Raw genomic sequence first — 12,525 nt, forward strand, 5'->3', positions numbered from 1 at the left:
CTGACACTTTCCCAGCCACCATCAGTTCTGAGGAAGGGTCACCAGACCCGAAACATTAACTCTGTTTTTTCCTTCACAGATGCTGCCAGACCTGCTGAGCTTTTCCAGCAACTTTGTTTTTGTTAGCTATTTCACTGTTTTGTCTGCCTCTGACAATAACAGAATTTGGGCTATGACAATCAGTGCTCATTTCTAGCATAAGGACGGTCTGGTACAATTGCTGAGTCAGGTGCTTTATTGCATGTTTGAGAATTGATAAACAAAGTGGATAATAGGGGAGCCAAGTGGACATCTTGGAGATTCACTTGAAGCTATGAGCTATGACCATTGGCCACAGGCAACAGCAATAACATGCTGAAATGAGAAAAGTAGGAATGACCTTGTACTGTCTGTCATGTCATTGTAGAGGCAAGACAGAAGACATGGAAGGATATGCTGACATAAAAGGGGTCATTAGGAGGTCAGCTGGCTCATTTACAATGCAGAGTGATGCCAATCGCATGGGTTGAATTCCTGCAATAGGTAAGGTTACCATGAAGGACTCTGTTTCTTTACCTCACCTCTCACATGAGGCTTGGTGACCCTCAGGTAAAACCCCCGCCAGTCATCTCGCTCTAATGAGACGGCAGCCCAATGGTCTGGTAGGACTATATCAACTTTACCCTTAGAGAATCCCTTAGAATTCTTTATTAACTTTAGTACAGTTAGTAGCACTCTTACCTCTGAGTCAGACATTAACGGGTTCTACACAGGACAACATACACTCATCATGGTGTGAGATCTATCTGGTGGCTTTGCCTCCCCTCTCTCTTTGGTGGTAGGGATCTATAGGGCTCAGCGTGATCTAGTGTGAGAGAGGAATAGCACCAAGTAGTCTAACAAGAGGCTATGGTCTAAAAAATATATTTCATGACAGCAACTCCATGCAAGTTACATTGATTTGAAAAGCATTGTTACTGAGACGATGAGGGAGACCTTGATGTCAAGTCTTACTCTTTCATCATACAATGGTGCCCCTCTGCCCAGCATGTGTAGAATCATCTTTTTGAGCAAAGCTTAATACATTATTCAGCATTAGTCCTTTCAGACATGTACACTCTGATACCAATTCTTCCCAAGCATTAATCCCCATTATTAACATGATATGTTTATGTATGCAATGATATTTACCATTAACCTAACTCCCTCCCTCCAAGCCTCCAACTTCACAAATTCAGATGGTATGGAATTTTAACTATTCTCCCAGAACACAGTCCCTTCAGATTAGTCAGTCTCGGGTTGGGCACTGATAACTTTCATTCTGTTCGTGAAATTGTGTGATCTATAAATCCCTTTAAAGTGGATGATTTTTAATCTCATGAAATTGCGGAGGACAGCTGTCCCATTGAAATGGGTACCTTCTTTTTTGCAATATCCTGGATCTTTGAAACAGACATTTGTTTTAATGAGAGGCTGAATAAATTTTACTGCATTAACTGAGGTGATCTTTAATAAAACATCCAAGATTATGAAGATACTTGACAAGAAGAGATGACTGAGAGGTTATTTCTCCTGGCTGGAGAGTCTAGAACAGTGGGAATGGTGTAAGGATAAGTGAACAATTTTGTTTAAGATTGAGATGGGGAGACAAATGGAATACTGGCCTTTATTTCAAAGGGAATGGAATATAAAAGTAAGGATGTTTTGCTAAAACTGTACCAGGCACCAGTCAGACCACAGCTGGAATACTGTGAACCATTTTTATCCCATTTTTGAAGGAAAGATATGCTGTCATTGGAGGCAGTCCAAAGAAGATTGATACCAACTGAAGAGGGACTATCTTATGTGGAGCGGTTGGGTAGATTTGGCCTGTACTCTTTAGAATATAGAAGAATGAGTGGTGACGTTATTGAAGCATACAGAATTCTTATGGAACCTCCCTTTCCCCTTTCACCCTTGATTCCCTTACTGATTAAAAATCTGTCTATCTCAGCCTTTAATGTACTTAATGACCCAGTCTCAACAGCCCTCTGTGGTAAGTGTTAGAAAAGCTCCCCCAGCAATGCTTCCACATGGAAGGGCCAGACAACAACGGCTAGTATCCTTCATGACACCAGGTCGATAAGCATTCAGACACAGCTCCTGAAAAACCAACTACAATGCTCTGGACAATGTGTCCTGGTGGCTAAAAAGCAGTTCTCTAGCCAGACGCTGTTTTCTCAGCTTTCAAATGGCTGCCATACTGGGGGATGACAACGAAAGTGCTCCAACGACCTTCTGAAGCTCTGCTTGAAATGCAGCAGAATTTACCTTAATGACTAGCAGGAACTTCAAACTGGTGACATGTCCATCAAACAGCATTGTGTTCTGAGTCCAAACAAGAAACAATGACGCAAAGTGGCAGTAGAGAAGGAATGTAAAGAAAGCAAATCCTGCGCTCCAGATTTCCTGCCCCATGTGTTCAAAGCTCCGCAGTGTGAAAATTGGCCTGTTTAACCATATGGTTGAAACCCCTAAAACTAAGTCAATGTCATTCTTGAATTGAAGGATAGTTGATGATGACATGACAATCTTGTAAACAGGAAATACACCCCTTCCCTCCTCTACCACCAAATGAGCAATAGTTCAGACATTCACTAAAGAGATTTGTAGCATTGAACACTATAACCTGTGTCCATGTTGAAGCGTATGCCCTGAACCTTTCAATCTTCCAGCTGAGAGAGAGCAGGACGGACCCTCTGCAGTTGAACAGAAAGTGAAGGAAGAATTAGTTTTAATAGCCCAAATGAAAGTCTAGGTGGTCTTCGCAGAATTATTCATGTCAATGCACAATGAAAAGTTTTCATTATATTGGTGTGGGAATATTCAATCTGTCTGTGCTTATAATTAGGGCACACTTCAATTTTGGATTCAGGCACTAGATGTAAGAGCCACAGTCAATTAAGAATTGTCCAGAAAAATAAAAGCAATATTTTTAAAATCTGAAGCCATGTAAGAATAAATTGCTTGTGCACACTTTAATTATTTTATACATTGGAAAATTTCTGCAGTCACATTTCTTTTCTTAAGTCATGCCACACTTCTTTAAAAAAAATGTTAAAATGAAAATGATGTATGGTTGCAGTATTTGACTATTCCCAAAACAGCATTGATGGGAGGTCCAATTTCCAGGTGTTCTCATCAAATAAATGCCAATCATTTTTTCCAAAATTTGCTTTTCAATGTTGTCAAGTTTTTTCATTTCCTGTACAAAATGCAATGCTTACACCAGCACAAGATTTATGACGCTTGCAATTCTTTTACTTCTCCCACATAACTATTCTTGTAGCATGTAAATATTTTCCAAAAGAAACCGGTTCAGAGATTTTTTTTTATTAAATGGAACAGCTGAAACTTGACCTCAGGCCTCTCGGCCCAGAGGTAGGGCCACTGCCACTCCACCACAAGAGTTCTTTGGTTGAGTATGAATGCAAATATTGAACCCCTGACTTTATCGCAGCAGAAATTGAGCAGGTGGAAGCCGAGATGGCTGGAAAATCATTTGGACTTTGGCAGCAAAAGCCCAGGAGATTGTAATTTCCAGGCCTGCCTGTAATCCGCTGGTCAGGCAGGAAGCGGGAGCTAGTCAATTGGTGGGAGTGAAATATCTGGCAACAGGGGCCTGCCACTGGTTATTGAAGGAACAACCTTTGGCTCTCGGGCAAAGAGAGGCAATTCTTCTCAATTTGAGCTGCAGGCATTTGGTGCCCAAACAAGCACATTTGTTTTCTCTGGCTCTGCAGGAAAGTATTGTTTTATCTTTGTCATTTCAGCTTGGTGGCTGTGGCAATATACTGCCAAGAAATTAGGCACTGAGGTAATTTGTCAGATTAGAACTCTGGATCTGAAAATTTAATTAGAGCCCATTGGTATATTGAAGGGCCGCTGATGAGCAAGTTAAAATCATAGCCCAGAGGGAATCAGCGTGAGGCATCTGCAGGTGAAATTCACCACAGAAGCTTTGGAAAGATATTTTGACCTTCAGAGAGATTAAACATAATTCTCTCTTAATCTACCCCATACTGCACCTTCATCAAGGCCCATTAATAAAAATTAGGCATAGGAATCTCAGCTATTAGTCCTTTGTCAGCTTATGGATGATAGGTCAATTGTGTACTCCCACTGCAATCAATAGTTAATATCTGGTGATAACATGGAGAGGGGATAAAACCTTTCTGATCTATATCACTTAGTATAGATTCCATACAATAACATAGATCCACATGGTTCTGCATAGAATTTAGTTATTTTTCAATTTAGTAAGCCATGTTCAAATTGAAATAACTATGAGAAACCTATGAACAGCTTTTTGTATGTTCTGAGGAAGGGTCACTCGAACCGAAATGTTAACTATGATTTCTCTTCACAGATGCTGCCAGACCTGCTGAGCTTTTCCAGCTATTTCTGTTTTTGGTTCTGATTTACAGCATCTGCAGTGCTTTCGGTTTTTATTTGTATGTCATGCTTGTTTGTTTGCTAAGTTATGAATAGACAAATTCAAGAACATTATGTACATATTATGGGAATTATTAGATAATTCACATGCAGTTGGATAATCATCTCTATTATTGTATGCAACCAAACGGAGTTAATTGGACCAGAACAACCTTTTTACTCTTTAGTGTTGGCTGAAAACAATAGATCATTCATTCAGTAATCCACTCTCCCTATCCCACAGTACAAGTAAAGTCAGGTCATAAGCAGGAAGTGCTGGAGACAAGGCAGAGGTTCATAACTGTGCCACAGACTAAGAACAGTTTCACTGTTGCTATAGGAACAGTATTTGAAGTTCCAGCAGCCCAGCATCTATACTTTTCTGGAAGAATGATGTACTGTCTGCCTCACAGCTGCATACACAAACCAAAAATTGGTCTACCATGTCCATACCTGTCTTATGGCTTAATGATAAAAATTGAACAACTATGGAATAATGAGCCTCCGAGTGTTAAACACCTCTAGACTTTAAAAACATTGCAATGGTGACTCTCTCAGTATGATCCCATTGCAGTTTAAAAATGTTCCCCCACCTATGACATTTTTACCACTAATTCTACAATGCAAAAAGTATGAAACGAAAATCCTTAGGGGGCTGTGGAAAGGGGGGAAAGAAATCTCCACTTTTGCATAATCCTTTCAATATGGTTATGGTAATCCTGCACATTTTCAACCACTCAAATAAACAGCGTTGAAAGAAAAATTTAGCACAAGGTTTCAGAAGTGCTGATCTTTGACACAGGAAGTTCATTATACAGCTGACCTAGCCTGCCAGAATATGACGCCACCATTTAAATGAGAAAAACAGATTGCACATCTGTTGAAAGTAATAGCTGCCCCTTCCTGCTCAGCCACGTTCTAACAAATTGAGTCCTTTAAAACCAAATGTAGATGATAATGTTGTAGAATTCCAATGATGTACAGATCAAAACCATGGATGATTTCAACCTGACAAAAATGTATCACATTATGATTCTAGTTTTTCCTGCTTACTATGTTTATCCAGTATGCCAAAATTGATTTCAGATGGTACCCGTGTAAAACATTTTATTTTTAACATAATGACTTCTTACAATGGCATTTGAAAGGGAAATGTGATGAATAGATGGCTTTAACACTTGATGGGATAGAATTTGTGATCTGTGGCATTTCCATACAAGTTCTTATATTAAATTCCTCTGCACAATTGAAACTTGATATAAGTATGTTAAATGTTCATTCAAGGACCGCATGTTTTGCGATTTCTACCCCGATGCCTTTAAGATGAGAGAGGAATTAGATACTCGTTTATGATTTGAATCATTACCACGGTTTAGTCTATTGTTCTGTGCTGTTTTGAGAGATAAATAAAACTTAATATATTTTTGACACAATTATCTGTATTGTATGAAAATTCTAGTACAATGTTTTCATACTTGTCAAAAATAAATGTGAATTCAAAGCGTATTACATTGTATTGATTTATAAATTACTACATACATTTGGCACTAATACTGGCATTGCACAAAAAGGCAAACACGTGTTATGTAAGGCAACAAAAAAAATGCAGTGCAAAGAGCATTTAACAGATGTGAAAGTGAACTTCCTCACTGAGGATGCCCTTAAAACATTTTGGGGATTAAAAACCATGGCCAAAAACCCCACAGAGAGGAAGCAGGCCCGGCAGGAAATTGTTAAAAAGATGAATATACCCATCTAGGTCAAAAGAACAGGTGAGGTTCAGCAGTTGTTTAGGGGTTGGGAACAGGGGAGGGTTCAAAATGACTGGTTAAAATTATAAAGGGCGTCTTTTGCATGGGTGGTAATAGAGACTAACCAGAGTGTCTCACCTTTGTAAAGGAAACAGCAAATAAACCTGAATTTTCCACTTAGGAGGCCAGGAACTCAGATTTGGGAGCAACTGATCAAGATTTTGGATAAAATTATGATAAAGTGACTTTGTTTATTTAACTCAATAAGAGTTTTACTGTTTACAGAGCAATTGGATTCCTCAAAGTCCACTTCAGGAAAGTACTTCAGTATAGTTTTAAACAGGCTTGATTTATAATGTGCTCTGCATTTCCAGTTCTCTGTCAAGGTGGCAATGGAAATGATGTAATTTGCCTCAATGTCCCTCAGATAAGAGAAGGAAAATTCAGTCAGAATTCTCAACCCTGTTCATTGCTGTGTGGCATTTGTTGCAAACCCTATGGAGGCACATTGTGTTGAGATGGAAATCATCTTGATTGTGATGCTTCACAAGGTAAAAGAGCCTGCTGGCGCTCACAGGCTGACAGATCTCCAACCTGATGGTAACTTTGAAATAGCTCTGCTTGGTAAGGTCAGTTAGCTTTTGTAGCTAGACAGCTGGTTAGTGGTGGAGAGTAGTACGCCCAGCATGAGTTCAATTCTCACACCAGCTGAATTAAGCATGAAGATCTCTCTTTCTGAACCTCTCACCTTGCCTGAGGCACGGTGACACTCAGGTTCAAGTGCCACCACTTGTCTCTCTCAAATGAGAGAGCAGCTTTACCTTTACTAGAATCCTGGTCACTGATTCCTCCCAGTGCTGACCTACTTTTGTCTGTCAGGTTGGCAGAGGGACACTCTGTTGCCAAGGAGCAAATGAGTATAACAACTATTTGAGGAGCACTTCCAGCATCTGACTGTTTACGATGGTTGCAAACTCTAACACAAAAATGTCGCTGGGAGTTTTTGCCCAGGCCTCTGACCCCAACTGTAGCCGTGGCTTCTATGGATCCCCAACGCCTGTAAAGATGACTGACTTTTCAGAATTGTTCCCAAAAATAAATCCATTTTGGAATCCCTCAATGTTACTCTTTGAGTCCAGTACACTTCAAATCACTCGACCGCAACTGAAATGGCAAGCAGTGGCTGAGCAAAAGAATCCAAAATTCTTCTTATGAATACTCTCCATCTCTACCTTTGTGCTTTTACCATGTTTTGGCTAATTAAGAGCCAACAGTAAAGGAAGGATCTTCCATAAAGGAAAGAAGGAAAGGAGGAACATCCTGCACACACTTTTTGAACATAGAACATAGAACAGTACAGCACAGTACAGGCCCTTCGGCCCACGATGTTATGACCAACTTTTACCCTAAACCTAAGGTCTACCTAATCTCCACCCCTACCTTATTCTATCATCCATATGTCTATCTACTATGTCTAAATGCCCTAATGGGGCCGACTCCACTACCCTCTCTGGCAATGCATTCCATGCCCCTACCACTCTCTGAGTAAAGAACCTACCTGTGACATCTCCCCTGGCATTAAATAAACACCTTTTGGGTTCTGTCAAGGCCATTCATCTCCTGATCTCATTATAGCCTTAGTTCAAACATGGACAAAAGAGCTGAATTCCAGAGATGAGGTGAGAATGACTGCACTTGATATCAACGCCACATTTGACTGAGTGTAGCATCAAGGAGGCCTCACAATACTAGAGGGATATCAAGAGGAAACCTTTCCACTGGATGGAGGTCTGTCATCTCAGTTCCGGGACATCTCTGCAAGAGTTGCTCAGTGGAATATCTAAGACCCAACAATCTTCAGCTGCTTAATCAATGACTTTCCTTCCATTATAAGTCCAGATGTAAGGATGTTCACTGATAATTGCACAATGTTCAGTATAATTCGCAAATCCTCAGGTACTGAAGCAGTCAATGTCTAAATGCAGTAAGACATAGACATTACCAAGTTTTGGGCTAAGAAGAGGCAACTAAGTTGTGCCACATAAGTGACAGACAAAGACTATCTCCAAAAAGACAGAATCTAACCATCGCCCCTTGAATTTCAATGGCATTACCATCATTGATTTTCCATTTATCAATATCCTGGGAGTTACCATTGACCAGAAACTGAACATGGACTAACCATTTAAAATCAAGGATGTAGACTTGCTCGCCGAGCCAGTGTGCTTGATTACAGATGTTTCGTCACCCTGTTAGGTAACATCATCAGTGTGCCTCCAGTGAAACACTGGTGGTCTGTCCCACTTCTTATTTATATGCGTCGATTTCCTGGGGTGGTTGGCATAATTACCAATTTTGTTTTTCAGTTGTTTGTACATAAGGTCCAGTTCAACGTGTTTGTTAATGGAGTTCCAGTTGGAATAGAAGAGGACGAGGTAATGATATCCTTCGATGTAACAGCACTATTTACATCGATAAACATCGACCCAGCCAAAGAGACAATTGCCACACTGCTGGACGAATCAGGAAGGCAGACAGCCCACGACACCAACAGCATCAACAAGGACAACACCCTGAAACTGCTGGATCTGTGCCTCACAACCCACTTCACCTTCAACAACCGTATATTCAAACAAATCAGCGGAACACCAATGGGATTCCCAATATCAGGACTGATAGCAGAAGCGGTAATGCAAAGATTAGAATGGACAGTGCTCCCCAATATTCAACCCCAACACTATGTAGATGACACCTTTGTGATTATCAAACGCACAAGATGAGAAGAAACCCACTGACACATAAACAACATCCTCACCAGAATAAAATTCACAAAAGAAGAAGGGAACAATAACCAACTACCCTTCCTAGACATAATGATGGAACGTAAGAATAGAGAACTCCAGACCAGCATATACAGAAAGACCACACATACGGACCAGATACTTAATTACTCCAGCAACCACCCAACACCCATAAACAGAGCTGCATCAAGACATTTTTCAAACGAGCCACAACACCCTGCATCAACCTGGAATTGCACAAAGCAGAACAGGAGCACTTATAAGGAGTTTTTAAAAGGAATGGATACCCAAAAAGCACAATCTGCCATTACCTCCATGACAGACCACAACAAGAAGACACAACAATGCCAGACACATAGTCACCCTACCGTATATCAGGGACATGTCAGAATTGACCACAGGACTACTCGGACCCCTAGGTAGCATGATGGCCCACAAACCAACATTTGCCCTGAGACAGCTACTGACAAACATAAAGGATCCCATATCCACAACCAATAAAACCAACATAATATACAAAATACCATGCAAGGACTGTGAGAAACATTACATAGGCCAAACTGGAAGAAAATTGACAATACGGATACACGAACACCAACTCACCACCAAGAGACATGACCAGTTCTCACTTGTCTTACTACACACGGACAAAGAAGGATACGAATTTGACTGGGAAAACACATCCGTAATAGCATAAGCCAAACAGAGACATACCAGGGAATTCCTGGCATTCCAACCGGAATTCCAAACACATTGAACTGGACCCAATATACAAACCACTGAGAAACAGAACCGGAAGTGATGCCAACCACCCCAGCAAACTGAGGCTTATAAATAACAAGTCGGACAGAACACCAATGCTTCACCAGAGGCGCACTGACGGTGTTACCTAGCAGGGTGACAAAACGTCTGCAACCAAACACACCGGCTCGGCGAGCAAGTCTACAACCTCATCCACAACCCGACCTACAAATCTGCTCAAAAATATTTAAAACTGTGGCTACAAGAGCAGGTCAGAGACTAGGGATCCTGCAGTGAATAACTCATCTCCTGACATCCCAAAGCCTTTCCACTATTAACAAAGCAGAAACTAGGAATGTGAAAAAGTATTCTCTAATTGCCTGGATAAGTGAAGCTCCAACACTCATTCACTCCCCCGATCCCCCGACCCCCTTTCGGATGTAGATGAGGAAGAAGCAAGTGAGTGGTATGGTTGGTGGGGTTGTGTATGTGGGAAGTGTTCCAAGGGAGTGAGAATGCAAGATCAGTGATGTGTGATTATGAGGGAGTAATGGGAGAGAGTAACGGAAAAGTTCTGCATGCAATAGAATGGGTGTCAGAGCATAAGCCTGGATGGGAGCTAGGTTTGGTAGCAGAGATGGTGTGAGTGAGAGAGTGAGAGAAAGAGAGCAGACTATGGTACTTACCCTGGTGGAGAGAAGAAGGTCATTCATCTTTTTGCAGCACTTCAGCCCAGTCCTCCTCACCCTGGAGATGGCACTGACCTGGGTAAGATCTCCAGGTTGGTATGATCTGGTGATGTGGCCAGCACTGCCAATCCTCCAAGAAGACAACACCTCTCCTCTTGATCCAATCCAGCCTCCAGGAACTCTAGTTCCCTCTCTAAGAAACATGGTGCCCAGCCTCACCTTCTCTGGCATCCCTTCTGACTCTTTCCATGACCGATCTGGCCAGCTTCCAAATGCCAGCGCTTCTGTGGGTTTGCAGTAGGTTTTGGAAGATGGCACAGCGGCAAGTTCTGCTAGTCTTAAGGCATGGTAGGACGGAGATGAATCAGACGTGATTCTCACCATGAAGTCTGAAACATCGATAGATGCAATGGGTTTGCTGAGATTCAGCAAGAAAACACACTCAGCCTCATGGCGAGAGATACTCCACCAAACTCAATACAACTCAAACAACTTTTAAGATTCATGCCATCATGCTTGAGCTTTGTGTGATTAGCCAGTCCATGACGGACCATAGGCATCTCTCTCCATTGGAAAGAACCGAGTGGTTTGTAGCTTGAAGAGCGCAACTCCATTTCAAGCATGGGATAATCAAGAAGACAGGCCTCCAAGGCTTGAATTAGCAATGAACATTACCACTCTCTCAAGCTCTCATATCCAGGTGCTTTAAAGGAAAATAAGACACTGCTGTTTAGGAGTTTAGGAAATTGAAGATTGCTTTAGTTTTTTTTTAATGGGATGTGGGCATCTTTGGTCCGAGCAGCATTCATTGCCCATTCCTAATCACCCTCAAGAAAGTAGTAGTAAGCTGTCTTCTTGCACCTTTACAATCCATGTGGTAAGCAGTCCTACTATTATCACAAGCAAGGAGTGATTTCCTGCCAACTATATCAAATCAAAGTAATCAAAGAGGTATTTAAACTTAGTAATTACTTTTCCCCCTCAAAAACCTGCCGGCTGACACTCTAGCTGAGGCAGGAGGAGGATGGGAAATGGGTCACCTATATACCTTAAAGCATGCTGCACAAATGTCAAGAACAAAGAAAATTACAGTACAGGAACAGGCCCTTCGGCCCTCCAAGCCTGCGCCAATCCAGATCCTCCATCTAAACCTGTCGCCTATTTTCCAAGGATCTGTATCCCTCTGCTCCCTGCCCATTCATGTATCTGTCTAGATACATCTTAAATGATGCTATCGTGCTCACCTCTACCACCTCTGCTGGCAACGCGTTGCAGGCACCGACCACCCTCTGCATAAAGAACTTTCCACACATATCTCCCTTAAACATTTCCCCTCTCACCTTGAAATCGTGACCCCTAGTAATTGAGTCCCCCACTCTGGGAAAAAGCTTCTTGCTATCCACCCTGTCTATACCTCTCATGATTTTGTAGACCTCAATCAGGTCCCCCCTCAACCTCCGTCTTTCTAATGTACATAAACCTAATCTACTCAACCTCTCTTCATAGCTAGCATCCTCCAAACCAGGCAACATCCTGGTGAACCTCCTCTGCACCCTCTCCAAAGCATCCACATCCTTTTGGTAATGTGGCGACCAGAACTGTACGCAGTATTCCAAATGTGGTTGAACCAAAGTCCTATACAACTGTAACGTGACCTGCCAACTCTTGTACTCAATACCCCGTCTGATGAATGAAAGCATGCCATATGTCTTCTTGACCACTCTACCAACCTGCGTTGCCACCTTCAGGGTACAATGGACCTGAACACCCAGATCTTTCTGTGCATCAATTTTCCCCAGGGCTTTTCCATTTACCACATAGTTCACTCTTGAAGTTGATCTTCCAAAATGCATCACCTCGCATTTGCCTGGATTAAACTCCATCTGCCATTTCTCTGCCCAACTCTCCAATCTATCTATATTCTGCTGCATTCGCTGACAGTCCCCTTCACTATCTGCTACTGCACCAATCTTAGTGTCATCTGCAAACTTGCTAATCAGACTATCTATACCTTCTTCCAGGTCATTTATGTATATCACAAACAACAGTGGTCCCAACACGGATCCCTGTGGAACACTACTGGTCACAGTT

The 12,525-nt window shown here is 41.8% G+C and overlaps 1 long non-coding RNA gene across 2 annotated transcripts in view; it reads right to left on the reverse strand.

Moving 5' to 3' along the window:
• Positions 1-12,525, reverse strand: part of LOC125485352 — a 106,576-nt gene that overhangs the window by 7,137 nt on the left and 86,914 nt on the right. Inside the window, exon 1 of one of the 2 annotated variants that reach the window (XR_007264104.1) lies at positions 721-952. The exons of the other annotated variant lie outside the window; for it this stretch is intronic. This is a non-coding gene — a long non-coding RNA (uncharacterized LOC125485352). Of the gene's footprint in view, positions 1-720; positions 953-12,525 lie in introns of those variants that run through there. 2 annotated transcript variants of the gene reach the window in all.

This window comes from Rhincodon typus, chromosome 18 (genome assembly GCF_021869965.1).
Source record: "Rhincodon typus isolate 14 chromosome 18, sRhiTyp1.1, whole genome shotgun sequence".
Taxonomy (NCBI): domain Eukaryota; kingdom Metazoa; phylum Chordata; class Chondrichthyes; order Orectolobiformes; family Rhincodontidae; genus Rhincodon; species Rhincodon typus.